General features: G+C 25.9%; 1 protein-coding gene across 3 annotated transcripts in view; it reads right to left on the reverse strand.

Annotated features, from left to right (window-relative positions):
• The window catches only part of LOC112682832 (Ig-like and fibronectin type-III domain-containing protein 2), a 93471-nt gene that overhangs the window by 42861 nt on the left and 32517 nt on the right, over positions 1 to 18093 (reverse strand). For all 3 annotated transcript variants that reach the window (XM_025553581.1, XM_025553582.1, XM_025553583.1), the window contains one exon: positions 13033 to 13079. The gene's annotated coding sequence lies outside the window, so the exon portion shown is untranslated. The remainder of the gene's footprint in view (positions 1 to 13032; positions 13080 to 18093) is intronic.

Here is an 18093-nt window from a genome sequence, read left to right on the forward strand (position 1 = left end):
TTTATTCAATAATATAATTTATATCAATCAGTTACGTTAAGTGGTCAGTTTATATGTTAGTTACTAGAGATCTGCATGAGTAGTTTTTTTCGGCCTGAAAGTTTAACTTAAAAAATTCTCTTCCCAAGGCCCGATCCTTAATTTTTTTTTAAGTCCAATCCGCCCAGGCCCGTTTGTAATAATTCTTATTTGTTTTTATTAGTGATACATTTATAAATATCATATAGGCTAACGTGCGCAAACGAGTTGTAATTTTAGTAAATGTGCGCAAACCATGTGCACCTCTATTAGTTACTACCAAAATAAAATAATTTACAACATTAAAAAAAATGTACATTATTAATTTGTTTACAAAACTTAAACATTTTTAAATTTATATTTATAAAATAAAATTAATAAATAATCCTATTATCATTAATATTTTAAGATAATTTAATTATCTATTTGGTTTTAATAAGTAAATGAAAAAAAAAAATGTAAATAAAAATAACTTTATTTTAAACATAAAAATATATGATACAAAAACATATTTATGGTAAAACCAAGTATAGACAATATGAAAAATGGTCTTAATTTATTTGTTTGTCTAAACACAAACATTGTAGTATTATTATTTTACATTAATTAAAACTTTAAACATCGATATCATATTTTAAATAACAGTTTTAAAGTATTATTAAATGTATAATGATTGTATTATATAAATATTACTTTTTTAAAGTAAAAATTAACCTTAAAATGTGAATAATTGACCAAGAAATGTTAAATGTTTAGAAATAATTTTTAATAACGTAAATAATGTATACTATTCATTTATTATATAATTTTTTATACATATTTGAATTAATTTTAAACATTACAATTTATAAAAAAAGAATAATTAAATATTTAATTTATACCTACATCATTAAAAACTAATAAATTTTAATAAGATGATTGTTTTTCTGTTTAAATCTCAATACCTATGACCATTGGAGTTAATTTGTAGGTGAGACGCAGCGTGACTGTAGTACTGAATGACAGCGAAAAATCACTTCGTTACTAAATTACATTTACATTTTATTATTAATTTACTCATTAATTTATGTATTTAATTATGCATTACTTTATAAAATAGGTATTAATTGTAAATTTAAAAAATCCTGTTTGATAAAATACAAAGGTAACATTTAAATATAAAGCAACTTCTTCATTGTTTAGCGCCTCAAATAGGATACTATAATATTAATAGCACATTATAGAGAATAAAATGCCATTCAAAACGCTTGTAAATCACTAGAACGGATGTATTGATGTTGATTGCAAGTACCAATTTGAAGACAATGTTGAATTTCATTGAACATTCAAAAAACGATGAAGAATAATGGTTGGATTTGTATATATATTGGATATTTTAAATTAAATCTTATTATTATTATTATTATGTATATAATAATAATAATAATAATAATAATAATAATAAGATCTAATTTAAAATATCCAATATTCTCTATTTAATAAATGTGAAAATGAAAACCTTTGAGGCTTATGTTCTCAGAAACTACTGAACCGATCGTTATGATTTTTTTTTTTTTAATTGAAGAGCTCATTGCGGAGAAGGTTTATAGCATTTGATCGATTCTCTAACTCAATAAACAAAGGAGTTATCAATTATTATAAATAATGGCCTGTTACGTAGACTTGGCAACATGGCAAGCATTCTGGGTTTCCAAAATCACTATAATTTGATCCTCCCTGACCCCCCAGCACTTGTGCATAGATGTATTGTCAATATTTGATATTTTTTGAAAACCTTTGAGACCTATGTTCTCGAAAACTACTGAACCAATCGTTATGATTTTTTTTTTTAAATTGAAGAGCTCAGTTAGTGCTGAGTTGTCGAATCAACGAGAAGATTCTTCCCTATTTAATATCATCAGTAAAAACATTATTCATGGCCCATGTGGTCCATTTAACAAGAATTCACCGTGTATGCAAAACGAAAAATATTCAAAAGGTTTTCCGAAACTGTTTACTATTGCAACACAATCCGGGCAGGATGGTTATCCAAAATATCGTCGTCGATCATCTGATGATGGTGGGCAAACTTTTCAGCTTAGAAAATCCGGTAATCGCATGGTCACAATCGATAATCGGTGGATTGTGCCCTTTATTATTACGTGCATTTGACTGTCACATCAACATAGAACTTTGTCATTCAGTAAAAGCCATTCAATATATTTGTAGTTATATTAATAAATGATCTGATCAGGCTGCATTATCAGTAGAATCGCGTGATGAAATTAAAGCATTCCAAAATGGCAGATATAGTAGTTCATCAGAAGCTGCATGGCGGATATTTGGTTTTACGATTCACGAACGGTCACCAGCAATTTTTCAACTCTCAGTATACCTCGAAAATGGCCAACGCGTCTATTTCACTGATCAAAATGCTGGCGCAAGACTTGAAAATATCAGAAACACCAGTCATGGCTTTTTTTGAACTTTTCTCCCGTGACGACTTCGGAAAAACATTGCTTTATATTGAAGTTCCATCTTACTATACTTTTACTAATAATCATTTCAATGAAGAAAACAAGGAAAGCCAATTGTACAATACCATGGAGTCAATAAATCCAATGTGCTCAGTTGAGTATACACTGTTCACCCAAGTAATGTTTAGTGTTATTATTTACGTATAGTTTTGCATCACGTTCATGGACCAACTTCATTTTTAGATTTAAAAACTGTTGATGACGTTATTCCCCTATATTTCAAAGAGCTTGCCAAGCGCTTGGTCCATTAAAGATGAAAATCATTGAAATTCTACTCTCGAAGAAGCTGCTTTATTTAAATTCACGTCAAATCTAAGAGAACTTTTTGTTACTATGATAGCATTTTTCTACATTAATAATTTAACAGAACTGTGGAAAAATCACAAAGATAATATGTCATTAGATATTTTGCAGCAAGAAAGGCATCGTTTTGGAAATCGCGATTTAGCTGTCACTCCATATATTTTGAATAAAACTTTAATATTAATAGAAAATAATCTTCTGAAAATATCTGGAAAAAAGCTGTCTGATTTTAACATGGAATCACCGTTACAAACTGATAATAATGATAATAGTTTTCTTAGAGATAGGGCTTATATTGTAGAAACTTCTTATGATTATGATATACTTTCAAATTACATTCAGGAGAATGAGCCGAAATTAACAAACGACTAGCAAGTAGTTTATAATACTATTTTACAAAGCGTATTGCATGATACTGGAGTATTATTTTTTCTTGATGCTCCTGGTGGAACTGTCAAGACCTTCATGCTTAATCTCTTGCTTGCAAAGCTACGTGCGCAGAGAATAATTTCATTAGCAGTCGTTTTTTCCAGGATAGCAGTAACATTATTAAAAAATGGAAAGACAGCACATTCCGCTTTCAAATTACCTTTGGATCTTCAGACTACCGACCGCCCAGTTTGTAGTGTGAAGAAACAAATTTCTTAAGGTAAATTATTAAGGGGGACACGTTTTATTATTTGGGATGAATCAACAATAGCGAATAAAGGTGGTCCTGAGGCACTTGATAGAACGCTGAAGGATTTTAAAAATAATGATCGCCCAATGGGTGGAGTTGTTATTCTGTTTGCAGGTGATTTTAGACAAATATTGCCAGTTGTGCCAAAAAGCACTAAAAGCGATGAAATCAACGCCTGTCTAAAGTCATTATATCCTTGGTCTTACATAACATCTTTGAGATTTACAACCAATATGCGTGTACACCTTGGTGGTGATAATAATGCCGAGCTCTTCTCACAACATCTTTTGAAAATTGGTGACGGAACTTTTTAGAATGTTGAGGATAGTACGATAGACATAAATTCTACATTTGCGATTTCGGTTCTTGATCAAAATAACTTAATCAACAAAATTTATCCTGAAATTTCTCATATTTCCAATAAATCTAATGAATAGCTCCGTGAACGTGCAATTTTGGCTCTTAAAAACGACACCGTTAACATCATAAACAAAAAAGTTCTTTCCATGTTCGAAGATGATAAAAAAAAAATATACTTCCATAGATACACTTAGTAATTAATATGAAGCTATAAATATCCTGACTGAATTTCTTAACTCATTAAATCCATCAGGTCCCCCCCCCCCCCACACAAACTTGATTTTAAAATTGGTGCACCTATTATTCTTTAGCGAAAATTTAAGTGCCTTATTGAGCTGAAATTCTTACCGGCTCAGCGAGTGGTCAAATTGTATACATCCCAAGAATATAAATGATAACAAACGAGTATCCCTTCGAATTTAAACGTGTTCAATTTCCTATTAAACTTCGTTTTGCTATATCAATAAGGCACAAGGACAGACAATGAATGTTGCAAGAATTGACATCAGCGATTCCTGCTTCACTCATGGACAATTTTATGCTGCTTGCTCCCATGTAAGCTTAGAAAAAAACATACATATATGCACCTTGTGAAAAAACTTATAATATTGTTTATAAAGTAATATTGGTTAATCGTTAGTTATGTAGCATTTTTCCAAAATAATAAAAATTACTTTTCAAAAAACGTATTTTTTTTTTTTTTTTTAAGTTTAGTATAAAACGCGAGGTATAAATTTTATTAGTTGTCAGCCTATTTCAATTTAGATATTATGTTGAATTCACCGCTTTCTTTCGTCGTATTTTTTTTATTTTAATGAGCATGCGTTAGTTAAATTTGTATATGCATCAGACAGAGAGAATTGTCATCTGCACATGCGTCTTAGCATTATCAAAATGAAAAATTCAACGAAAAAAAGCGGCTATCACTTACAGTATAAATCACTATTTTTTCCCCGGGCAACGCTGGGTAATTCAGGTATCTATTTATATGTATAAAAATATACTGCTAGAATAATCACAGGCAGGTAACGAATTTAACACACAGTTTGAAACATATAAGAGGTAGGATTTTTAACGGGCTACGAAGTGCACGGGTTCAGCTATATGAGGAATAATGGTTGGATTTGTTTATATATTGGATATTTTAATTTAAATAAAATTGTATTTCAGTATTTTAACTGTAAATATCAAAAAACAATAATATTAACTAACAATAAAAAAAGTTATTAGAATATACACTTCTCCAAGTTTACTTACCGATTATAAGGTTGTTAACATTAGTTTTATTCTATATTTGATAACATACGTGGATAAGATTATTTTGAATTATTAGGTAAAAATATACATTTTGTTTTTAGAAAATAATATTGTGGAAATTAATATAATGGAATAATACAGTTATTGTCATTATTATCATTATTAATATTATCTCTAGTATGTTCTTTCTTGTCTATCATAATGATTGTAATACTGTTATTGTAACAGGATCTTTCTCGTTTAATACCAAATAAATAAATAAATACAGTTATTCTAAATATTCATAAAAAGCAAACGTAACCGATTATCTTTCAAAATGTGCATTCATCATCTAGAAATGTTTATGAAAAATAATCTAAGTTATAATAGTCAAGGTTGTATATAACATAGATTTTCTAACAATAGAATATAAAAAATGCACTTAAATAAAATACATAAAAATATTACATTGTACTTTCCTGACATAAATTAATATTTTTCTAATGAAAACTAAAAGTAGAATATAATTCAAGTAATTCTTTTGTAATTTTTATCTTACCAGAATTTTTCTAAGATTTTCAGTACATTTTAATTATTCAAACGTATAATTTTAGTAAATAAAATATAAACAATATTTCAAAACCATAAAATTAATTAAAATTATTAAAGCAGCACAGTTAATTAAAATATAATCTATGTTATTATAATCAGTGCTTGACTTGGAAAAATAGGGATACTTTGATGACACATAAATTTCGTGTCCCTACTCAGTTAATAAATGAACATAACCGTATTTACCCCCTTATAACATCCTCAAATATGTTATCATAAACCAATTAGTATACCATAACTTACTACACTCACTTACAAAGTTTCAACCATGACATCAATAAATAATAATGATACCAATATAATTTGTAAACGGTTCATAATTTTAATAATTTATACTTTCTGAAATTTTGTAAGAACTTAACTTAAATAAAGTACTAAAATTCGTCCTTTTTTTGAAAAAATATTAGGGTTACACTAGGATAACTAATAATTTAGTTGGGGTAATCAGTCTCTAAGTTTACATCCAAGACGAGCACTGATTATAATTAATATCATTCTCAGTTCATAAATAAAAATATATACTTGGACTATGGTTAGAATATTTTGTTGTTAATTTATTTGGATGCCGTTTATAGAATAATATTTATTTATTATTAATTAGTATAAACTGCATGATTATTAGTCACAGTAATGTATTATAGAATCCTATAAATAAAATATAATAATTAAAGATTTAGTTAAATTAATTAATGATACAATCAGTTCATCAATCACAATATTCTATAGTATAACTAGATAATCCTAAATATAAAAATTCCATGTACTTAAAGCAAGGGTTGAAAAAAAATAATCAAAAAAACGTAACTAAATAACAAGTAAACTAAATTTAGGTATTTTTTGTTCAATAATTCAATCTTTTTACTTATGAAGTAATACTGAACTCAAAGTTTATTAGTTTTCACATACAACAAAATGTTTTTATAGAAATGTTTGAACTTTTTTTCATATAAATTCAAATTTAATTCTAACCAAAACAAAAGATTTGAAATAAAGTTAAATTTAAAAAAGGCCTAAGCTCTTAGGTTAGGTCACAAAATCAAATAGATATAAACCTCGTTCATTCATAGTATGATACATATCACGACCATATAATTATCAGATAAAAAAAAAAATATACATTAAATATAATAAAAGTTATAGATTTATCTAAAATTAAATCCTTATATCATCATATCTTATTAAATTATAGTTAGGTATACAAATTATTATCATAATTAGAAAAACAAAAGTAAGTACAATAAAAGAACCTAAATGTATTAAAACTGTTATATTTATTTTATATAGATTTTAGTCATAAATCAATCAATTTAGTATTTTATGTTTGTTTTATAACTTATAAATAAAATAATGGTACTGTATGTTTTATTTAAAATCTTAATATTAAATAAGATGACTTCTTAGTAAAATAATTATAGAAATTAAGAGTTGTATAGTTATAAATACTTTTGATTTCCAATATTTACTAACCTAGAACTATTAAATACTTCTGAGCAATTATTATCAGGAAAATGATATGCATATATTTTGTAATATGTATTATGCAATAATATGTTTAAAATGATTTGATTGAAACCTACATTGTTTTTCCAAATTAACTTTAACTTTTGCTATTGTTTTGCTAAATTGTTTTAATATTTGTTAAAATAATTTCCATTTGGCATTAAGCAACTAGAATGACATTAAGTATTGGTGAACAAAATCTTGAACTTATTATTAATTATATCACAAAAAAAAAAGTAATTGAAATCATTAAAATGCGTCTTATGAAAATTACCATAACACCATCGTGACTTAAGTATTCTCCCATATATTTTAAAGCACACGAATGTCTTTCAAAACAAAAGCATAAATTAACAATATAATATAATAAACGTTACTGAAAACCTTTATTCATAAAGGGCGTACATTATCATCATATTTCTTTCTTAAACAAACTATTCTAATTGATGTAATTAAATTGTTAAAATAATAAATTATTTTATTTTTATTTTTATTCTACGAAATATACTTAAAATATTATTATAAGAGTATCATTAGTCTCATATTAATTGAATATACTACAAACACGTTAATAAAAATAATATTATAAGAACTATTATTAACTTATTACTGAAGTATTTATAGTAAAATAAATGTAAGTTGAGTACCGATAAAAAGCATACGTATAAATAGCGTACGTAAGATGGTGCCTGTTATTTCTTAGGTACACACGTAAATTGCAGATCGTGTTTCTGTATATGATAATAGCGTCCAACAGAATACCGCTAGAATAACATATAATAATAGAATATACATTTTTTATTAATGGCTAAATAATAATGACTCATTTCAAGAGAGCATATGAAAAGGCTGCACATGCTGCTGCAATGACTATCTGGCCTTATATTCAAGTAAAGAGGTGCAGATTCCACCAAGGATAAAGTTCGCATAAAAAGATCCAAATTATAAATTGCAAAAAAGAAAAAAAAATGGAGAAATAAGTAATTTTTGAAAATTCTTTCTTTTTTTTTAATTCCGTAAGATGTCAAAAACTGTTTTGCTGAATTTATTATAGCAATTAACCACAAGATGCTCAAGTATAAGAATTCACGAACTGTAAAGTAAAGTTATATATAAAAGATTTTCCACCAGAAATATGAGCAGAATATTTATTATTGACATTACGCATTACAAATAATTGCAAATCATTACAAACAAAATTAAATAATTCATTTAATTCTTTTCACTCAAATAATTTTAATTATATAGATATTAAAAAAAAATATATATAAAAAGTGATATTTATAAAGTGTTCCTAAGTTAATGCTCAAGAATCAAAATAACGAAAAAGAAGAATATATTAAATAAAAAATTAAAGAATTGGAAACTAAAAAATAACTCAAATTTAATTATCATTAAAATTGTTTACCTGCTTCAATATTGAATTATAAACTACAATAAATAACAAAATAGAAAAATAAATAAAAAAAAGTGCAAATTAATAAATTGCTAATATTTTTAACCATACTAAAATTGATCTATTAAAATTATATAAATCGCTAATTATAATAATATTAGTAAAAAACAATATCAATCCCTTAATGCAACAGAGTGTACAATATTTTTTACTATCCTATGTTTCGCCAACACAAACAACCTGAATGGTTCGAGAGCACGCCACGTATAATTGTCCGTGTGAAAACATGATGTGTTCAAATCTAAGCCACAGACAGACATCGTTTGGCTTTGAGACTTATTGATAGTTATTGCAAATGTCAATCTAATTGGAAATTGAAGGCGTTTAAATTGTATTGACACATCTGTGGATATAATAGGGATTCGCGGTAATAATATATTTTCATCTCAGAATTTTCCATTTAAAATGATAGCTTCGATAACATTTTTCATTCATTTTTTAACGACTAATCGTGTGCCGTTGCACAAACGTGGTGGATTCAAATTACGAAGCAAAATAACCAGAGATCCAACTTTCAGTTGTAAATTATTCGGTGGCATGCCTGGTAAATCCAATAAGTTAAAAAATTCTGTTAGATAATTTACAGCTTCAGTAGCATCGTAAACTGTATCAATAGATTTGTATGACACCAAGTGTCCTGATAACAAATGTTGTATCTTGAGATTTAATTCGTAGACGTCCACATTTTTTGCTGCTAAAATTGCTCTTTCTTCCAGCCATTCATGATTTGTATATTGTCTGTGTACATTGAGAAATATATGGTTAATGAGAGCATCTTGATTGAAAGAATTAATGATTGAGCAGAAATCGGTCGGTAATTGTATGTATTCCGTTTCATCTGTAGTAACTTTCCTATCACCGATATCTAACAATTATTTTGAGAACCTTCCGCACGCAACTTTTTATGATTAAATCGCAAGTATCGTAATCGTTCACTCTCTATCTTTACATATATGTCGACCATAAACTGTTGACAAAGCTCACGACATCGTAAAAGAACGTTGTCCTGATTGCATCTAATCATCAACCGATATGCATAATAATCCTTCGAACTAATATTCTTGTTTGTTTTGATACCCGTTGTGGGATCTTGTTGTTTAATATTTATGCAATACCCGTCATTTAATATCAAAAATAAAATGAATAGTTTTTAAAAAAATTTTAATAATTTTTTAATTGTATCATTTAATAATTCATTTTCAATTGCGCAGTTATCGACCAGGTCAAAAATTATTAAATTAAACTATGATTTATTAAACAATAGCATTTAAAAGTATAAAAAATAAATAAAAACCTATTCACAGACTTACCAAATGTATACACAACATTTCATTAATATCGGCCGTTTTGGAGGAATATGGTAAGAAATACTGTGACCCATTCTCCATGTTGATCCATTTTTTTGGTGTTGGTCGGGGGCCCCATTTTAACAATTAATTATGTGATATAAACAATTCAATTTTATAAGCTAAAGCTTGCTGTAGCTTTTTCAATTTGAAAAAACATTCCAAAACTCAAAAAATCAATCATCAAAAATTTTTTAAAAAAAAAGGGTTTTTCCAAAAAAAATTTTCGTAAAAATCTTCTCCTAGCAGTTACGAACAATTAAAAAAAATTGAGCCCAATTGGCCCAGCCGTTCTCAATTGATGAATTGTTATACATTTTTGGCTCCATTTTTATATATATATATAGATGATAAATCTATACCAATATATTTCTCTGTTTATTTATTTATTTTATTTATTGAAATATACGCAAATATATATCTTGTTTAGAGCACAATAAGAATCAATAATCAGTTAAGTGAACCGATAACTATTTGAAATTCCACTAATTCTCAATGTTTGATGTTTATAATTTATTGATATCAAAAATCGAATTAAACTATATTATTATTATCTATATAAGGTAATTAGAAAAACCACAGCATTTTGAAATCCGAATAAATGTTCAAAAGAAACTTCCATACGTAAAAATTACGTATCCCTAAAAATATGTATAGACCAAATAACATTTTGTTGGCAACATGTAGCCAATTGTGTGGTCAAAATGTATCCCATCTACTAGTAACAAGTTAATACCCGGGTGATAGATACCCGTCAATATAGGGTGGCATGATATCAAAGAAATTTGTTACTTGTTTCTTGTATCAGTGTTGTTCATTCTAAATGGAAAACACAGATACTTCTTTTGAGATTTTAGGAGCTACCTTATACAGAAATTCTTCAAAATCAAATTCCGTTAGCCTAAAAAAACTACTGAACGAACAGCTGTCGTTTAAAAGTAATTCCGACACTATAGCTTATCCCATTTTTTTTTTAAATTTTCTCTGTCGCTATCTTCATTATCTTTTTTTAACGTTCGACAAAGTGTTGTCGACAAAATTTTGCTTGGTCTGTATGTACCTAACGGATACATTTCTGTTTTAAAATTTCCAATTCAGAATAAAAGCTCATAAATGCATGACTTTTAGTGCTAATCACATAAAATAACGTGCAGAATTGAGTTGCAAAACATGTGACGATGGTTTAACTATACAAAGCAAAAATGTTATATTTCATTAATCTTAGTTAGTTATTTCAATACTCGAGTTAAAAACAAATCCTAATACACCTGAAAAATTAATGAATCACAATTTACATAAAAAAAATTAACCAAGACAAAACAAAATATATGGTTGTCAGCAGATAGAATGAGATAATAAAATGGTAGCTGATCTGATTGTCGGGGAGTACACTTTCCAAGCGGTAAACGATTTTAAATACTCAAGTACTAATATAAATAAGAACAACAATATGCATAATGAAATAAAATTAAGAATCTCAGCAGCCAATAAAGGATTTTTTGCATTAGTGAAATTATTTAAATCTAAACTCATATATAAAAAATCAAAGATCAACCTATACTTGAGTTGCCTACGCCCAGTCCTTGCGTATGGTTGCAAAACGTGGTCAGTGACAAAAGGAAACGAAGAAAAACTGCTAATCTTCGAAAGAAAAATACGCGTCTAAAATACGAAAATACGAATCTATGATCCTATCTACGAAAATGGAGAATATCGAATAAGAACAAATGAGGAAATATATCAGCTATTCCAAAAACCAAACATAAATACATTCATCAGAAACAAGAGACTCGAATGGGCTGGGCACTTATTATTAGAGATAATGGCATATGCAAGCAAGTTCTGATAGGCAGAATCAATGGTAGAAGACCCAGAGGCCACCCTGGACACTGTTAAATTAGATCTAGTAAAGATTGCACCAGAAACAAAACTAGCAGGAAATGAAAATAGAGAGAAGTGGCAAGATATAGTGGAAGTAGTAAAGGCCCTTAATGGGCTATAAAAGCTAAAAAAAAAAAAAGTTATGCTATGAATCTAGTTTAAATACATAAAATAATATTGAATTATTTTTATCAATACAATTCATATTTTTATGAAGTGTACTAATAAATATTACCAACAATTATGATTCTTTAGGAGTAAATACTTTAAGTTCGATTAAATTCCATTAAATGTTAGTAAACCCATTTTGTGTATGTATTTTAGTTATTTATTTACAAAAAATTACTTCTTGTGGAATAAGAAATATAAAAAATATATAATATATAAATTGCCAACCAATTTCGGTTTCAATAATATTTTTTTACCATATTTATTAACTTTCTTTTAATACATACATTCAACATTTTAATAACATTATTATTAAAGGCATAACAATTTCATATTTTATATTGATAATAATTTAAAAAATTATTTTATTTACATTTATAGTATTAGTATCTTTAATATGTTAAAATCTTTTAGTAATCATTCACAAAATTATAAAAATTAAAAATACTTCAAAATAGAAGCTTATATATATTTGTCAAATACATAACTAATATACGTTAAATAATTTATAATTATATCTTTATGAAAGTTCAAAGATTTTAAAAATATAAAAGTAATTGAAATATTAACATCATACTTATTCCTGTGTATTTTATCACCCAAGAAATAATTTACTAGTAAGTATAGAATATATATATATATATATATAAATATGGATTAAGCAGCAATATATATTCTAACGATATGTTTAAGTCACTTCAATATTTCTTTTTAATAATATGCCATTAAATTTATAAATAGGTAGATATTAAAATAAAACAATTTATATATATTATACATATATAATCACACACATTTTATCATAAGTCATATTTTAAGTTGTTATCACGTTTTAATGGTCTAATTAAGAAATAATTTAACATATTTTAACTGAAGAGAGTTATATATATATATATTGAACTAAATTATTTATTGTATAAATTTATTTGTATAAAAATTTACTTAGAAAGTACTTACATTTGTTTATGGCATAGATCCCTGGTTGCCAACTTGTAAAAAAATTTCTGAAAAATAAAATATTTCATTTCAGAAAATGTAAAGGTAATTTTTTTATTTACAGGTTTTTATTATTCGTGGCACGTACATTATACACATAACTATTTGTCTTACATACGATTTGTCACTAGGCTATTATAAATAAGTCCTATATAAGTTATAAATGAGATAACTTTAGATATACTTTAGATAACTTTTTTAGAGTAATCAAGTATCTATTACTCTTGATAATATGTTTTTTTTTACTTTTTATTTTATTACACTAAAATATCGTCTATAATATCATGTAATTACCTAGATTATTCGATACAGAATAGGTATTTATAATTTTATTTATTTATTTTTTATATTAATATTTTTTACAAAATCTTTATTTAAATTTATACAATTTTCAAATATTGTATTTGTTGATATTATGTGCAGCAAACTTAATATTGATATAATATATAAAATATTTTGGAGGAAAAATTACATAAAATTTGTGGATGGGGTATTTCATTACAATATGTATTTGCATATTATATGTATGCATGTCAACATTGTGTGTATCTTATTTAAATAATTTATAGTTTATAGTTAACAATTGGTACCACGGACGTCTGATTCTTAGTAATTTATCCTTTGGATTTATCCTTAATGGATACGCAAATATGAATAATACTAGTTGTTAGTGAATAATAACTCAAATTGAACTGGAAAAATGTATACAATTAGTGAAGAGGTATTTGATTCGAAGAGTTTCGAATTCGGGTTAACGACCTGCATTAATATACAGGTATTGTGGTATGACTTGTTGTCTTTACAAGTTGATATGGATACGACCTTGAATAAAATGGTAAAATGTATTCAGCACAAATGGGAATGTTGGTGGTTAAAAATCAAAGTAATTTATCAAACGATCTTTTTTTGACTAATGTTCTTTTGACATCATGCAAATAACAAAATAAATTTGTCAATTTTAAGATTATTTAATTTATTATATTATTAATATCATTTTAAATATTGACCACGAAATTTTGTAATTGTAACCAAATATATTTTGGTATCAGATTTTCAGAATGTTTATAAATTATAATTAAAATGTTGTTAATAATTATTTATAGTTATGAAACACAAAACTATGTTATAAAACTTTGGATTCCAAAAAAAAAAAAAAAAATCTAATAATTTATACAGCAGTGAAAAATAATACTAGAAATCGTTGGTCTAGTAATCAGTAGTTAAAAGAAAAATGTTAGAAAAAAAAACTTCTTTACTTATATTTAATTTTTTTTTTTTCTAAAATAAGCACTGATTTTAACCATATTACATTAAGGTAAGGATTTAAAATTTTGCACTATGATAAATTATATTCATATCTAATAACTTATAATAAACCTATGTAATAGATTTAATTTGTATAAAAAATAAAACTAATAATGATTTTTTTAGTTATCGTAGTTAATATAATTTTTCTTGGAATTTCTGCATATTTGCATATAATTAATCATTGTATTAAGTTTTTTAATTTGATTTATAAAAATAAATTTAGCAAAATATAAAAAACACGATTGCCAATTATTAAAAAAATATGATCAACTAAATTGATTTTTAAATGTATTGCCGTTGCACAACATACTCAAATAACGTCCGTGTAGTATTATATCGCCGGTAAAAATAATGTTTGTTTCTTAGTATTGCACGTACATATAATACTATTGTGTACGAGAATTGCGGATGTAGCCAATAAATTCTATCAGAAGAAACAGCGAATATGACACATAGCCAAGAGCTACCTAAATCGTATAAAAGTAATCATTCCGAGGATCTTAATTTAATCTTTGTTGCTGGTAATTGAAGCGTAACAATGAAAAGGAGAATTTATATTATTGCTATATATTAGACCATTCGTATAACTTTGCTATACAAATAAAAAAATAAATAACGATAGTTTTCTGATTTTATAAAAAGTAATATTTAATAATTTATATGAATTTAGAATAAAAATGACTTATTTTCTGAAATTATAATTTTCCCGATGTTACCTAATTAACTTGCAAAAATTATGATAAGTTTGATTTGATAGAATAACATAAATATACAAAACACAATATATAAGACAATTTATAAGTGCTTATAATCAATGTCTGCTAAAATATGAAAGGTTTATTACTTCTTAGAGGTATTCTCAAATTTTAAACGACCAATTTTCAAAAATATATAGTAGTTTCTTAAATACTAGCTTATGTATTAAATAAAAAATTTTTTAGATTTTCAAATACTTAGAATAAAAAATAAAAATTTATTATGAAAAATGTCAAATACGATGGTATAAAATATTGTATATTTTTAGTTTATTTTAAACTTTCATATAACATCATTGAATATATTCTACTTGAAATGGATATGAAATTCTGCTAATTTGTTTTCTAATTATTTGTAGAATAATTATAATTGAATAATCCTCAAAAAAACGATTTAATATTTCAATTTATTTTACAGATTATATTATTTTCCTTGTTCATTCAATTTATTAAACCATACATTTTGAAATCACTCAAAAAAAGCTCTAATATTTTAAGAAGTTACAACAGAACCGTTCAATAATTGTAAATCAGAATCTCTATTTAATTTGCTCAGAAACCGAAAATCTTTATTAAAATCTTTAAACATTTTATATTATCAATAGTACTTATAACATATAATATTACGATTATCTATGGTACATAAAATATACTGAAATACTACAGTTATCAATGGATAAAATAATTTCAGTAAATAAAATGTAGGTATTTATTAAATTTGTAAAATAGTTTGCAACTACAATTAAATATAAAATCGAATTTTAATTTTTAATTTTATAAATGTAAATACAATTATTTACAATTTAAGAAATTGCTAACTCAAAGAAATAATTATTATTTAAAATAGACGGATTTTAAGTTGTATTAAATAACTTTAATTTCTATTGAAAAAATATAAATTTGTTTAGTATACAAATTGATTTTGTTTAAAAATTATGTCATTGTATAAATTAAAATATTAAATGACTCGTATTCAAAATAATTATTTGATGTTCAATTGTTTTTATAATATTATTAATTTATAAGAATAGTCACATTATTTTTATTATATAATACTATTAGCAAAATATAAAAAAGCTAAAAACATGCAAAATCAACCATATTTGTTTAACACTCGGATGATTATTATGTAGTTTTGACTTTTTGTTAACAATGTTAAGACCTAAATACAACAATTAAAAAGTTTTATTTTCGTGTATCATCAAAAGAATTTGTAAGCAATAACAATGTTTTCAAAATATTAACCACCAACACAAAAATTATACTCGTAACAAAAACAAATACTTCACTAAAAAAATGCATAACTTTATCACACAATTAATAATTTATTTAATAGATGTTTTAGTTTTACCGAAAAATACTTAAAAAAAAAAACACTTTTATAACAGCGTTTAAATGTACTCTCCCTTTTAAGACTTTAAGTTTCTTCGGAGAACTTTTAACGGTAATTTTACCGATACAATTTTTAAACCACACAAAATAATTGCACATGCTGTAGTTTAGTACGTTATAGCAGTACTAGTTAGTATTAGTAAGTATCATCATCAGTAATAAATGGCGATTTATAAATTTACATTAAAACAATTTAAAGCGGACATTGGACATCATTGAAATACTCAAAGAACGTTTCATTATTTTCTTTTAAGACCCTCAAACGTAGATTTTTGTATGATTTCGAGGAGAGCAAAAATTATTGGATATTCCGTTAGTGGATACATTTAATTATAGTTAGCAATAATAAATTATTATATTGTTACATCCAACGTAAGATATTAATAAGTATGATTTGATTTTGAATTAATGCAATAAGAAAATATCTTTACATACACTCCAGTGTACCCTTTTAACCATTCTAACGTTGATGAAATATTTTTCTTAGTCTATCATAATCGTATCATATAGTTCTTTATAAAACTATTATTATCGTTTTGAAATGATAGACGATTTTTAAAAAATATTTTAATGATTGAGAATAAAATATTTTAAAAATAAAAATAAATAATTTGAAAAAATAAAAAGAGCTCGCAGTCGTTAAAACTTTCCATAGTATTGCAGTATAAAGTAATCACGGTGTATATGAAAAAGTTTGAGAGAGAAATATTTCACTGGCGTCTAAGAGAAATTGGACGGAGAGAGATTATTTTAACGAATATTATTTTATGATAGTATTTTTCTCGCTGTCTTCTACTTTGTAAACAACTTCTCTCTGCCATGCACCGAGTTAATTAAGCTATATGATATAGTTTATGACATTTCAGCTGTAGGTATAATTATTTTCTTTAAACATTACATATATATATATATATATATATATATATATATATATACATTCGACTCTTGACGCTCTTTCACTGACAAACGTACTTACGAGTATACTGTATACACGTACAACTATTGTGCGCGTAAACAATATCGTTGTCTCCCTCTCAGAGATACGTATTATTCGCCACGTTCGGTTTGTTACGGAAATTGCTTCATAAAAGGTTTGCGAAGAGAAAAAAAGATTAAAACAAAACCGAACGTCGTCACAACAAACAAGGTGTTTAAAAAAAAAAAAATCTAACGCGTACTAACAAAGGACGAGCACACGAACGACGTCGACGACATTGGACCGGTAATGGCCAAAGCCAATAGTTGTAGCTTGACGTTACGACAGCCGTACGGAGGAATATATGGGTGCATAAAGACAGTGGCGTATTTTCGAGGAGTTTCCCGGGACTTGACCCCCCCCTATCGAAAAAAAGGTTAAAGATTAGAGATGTTATCAACAAATAAAAACTATTTAATAACAACCGAAAAAAATATTGATGAACTGGCAAAAAAAATAAAAAAAGACCCTTACAATTTTTACCATACATAAATAACTCTTCGTTTGTACTTATAGTTATTAATTCACATAACTCATATGTATTTTTTTTAACATCATTGGATCAATTAATTTTTAGAAAAATGCTACCCC

Source organism: Sipha flava, unplaced genomic scaffold, assembly GCF_003268045.1.
Source record: "Sipha flava isolate LNK unplaced genomic scaffold, YSA_version1 212_pilon_pilon, whole genome shotgun sequence".
Classification (NCBI taxonomy): Eukaryota; Metazoa; Arthropoda; class Insecta; order Hemiptera; family Aphididae; genus Sipha; species Sipha flava.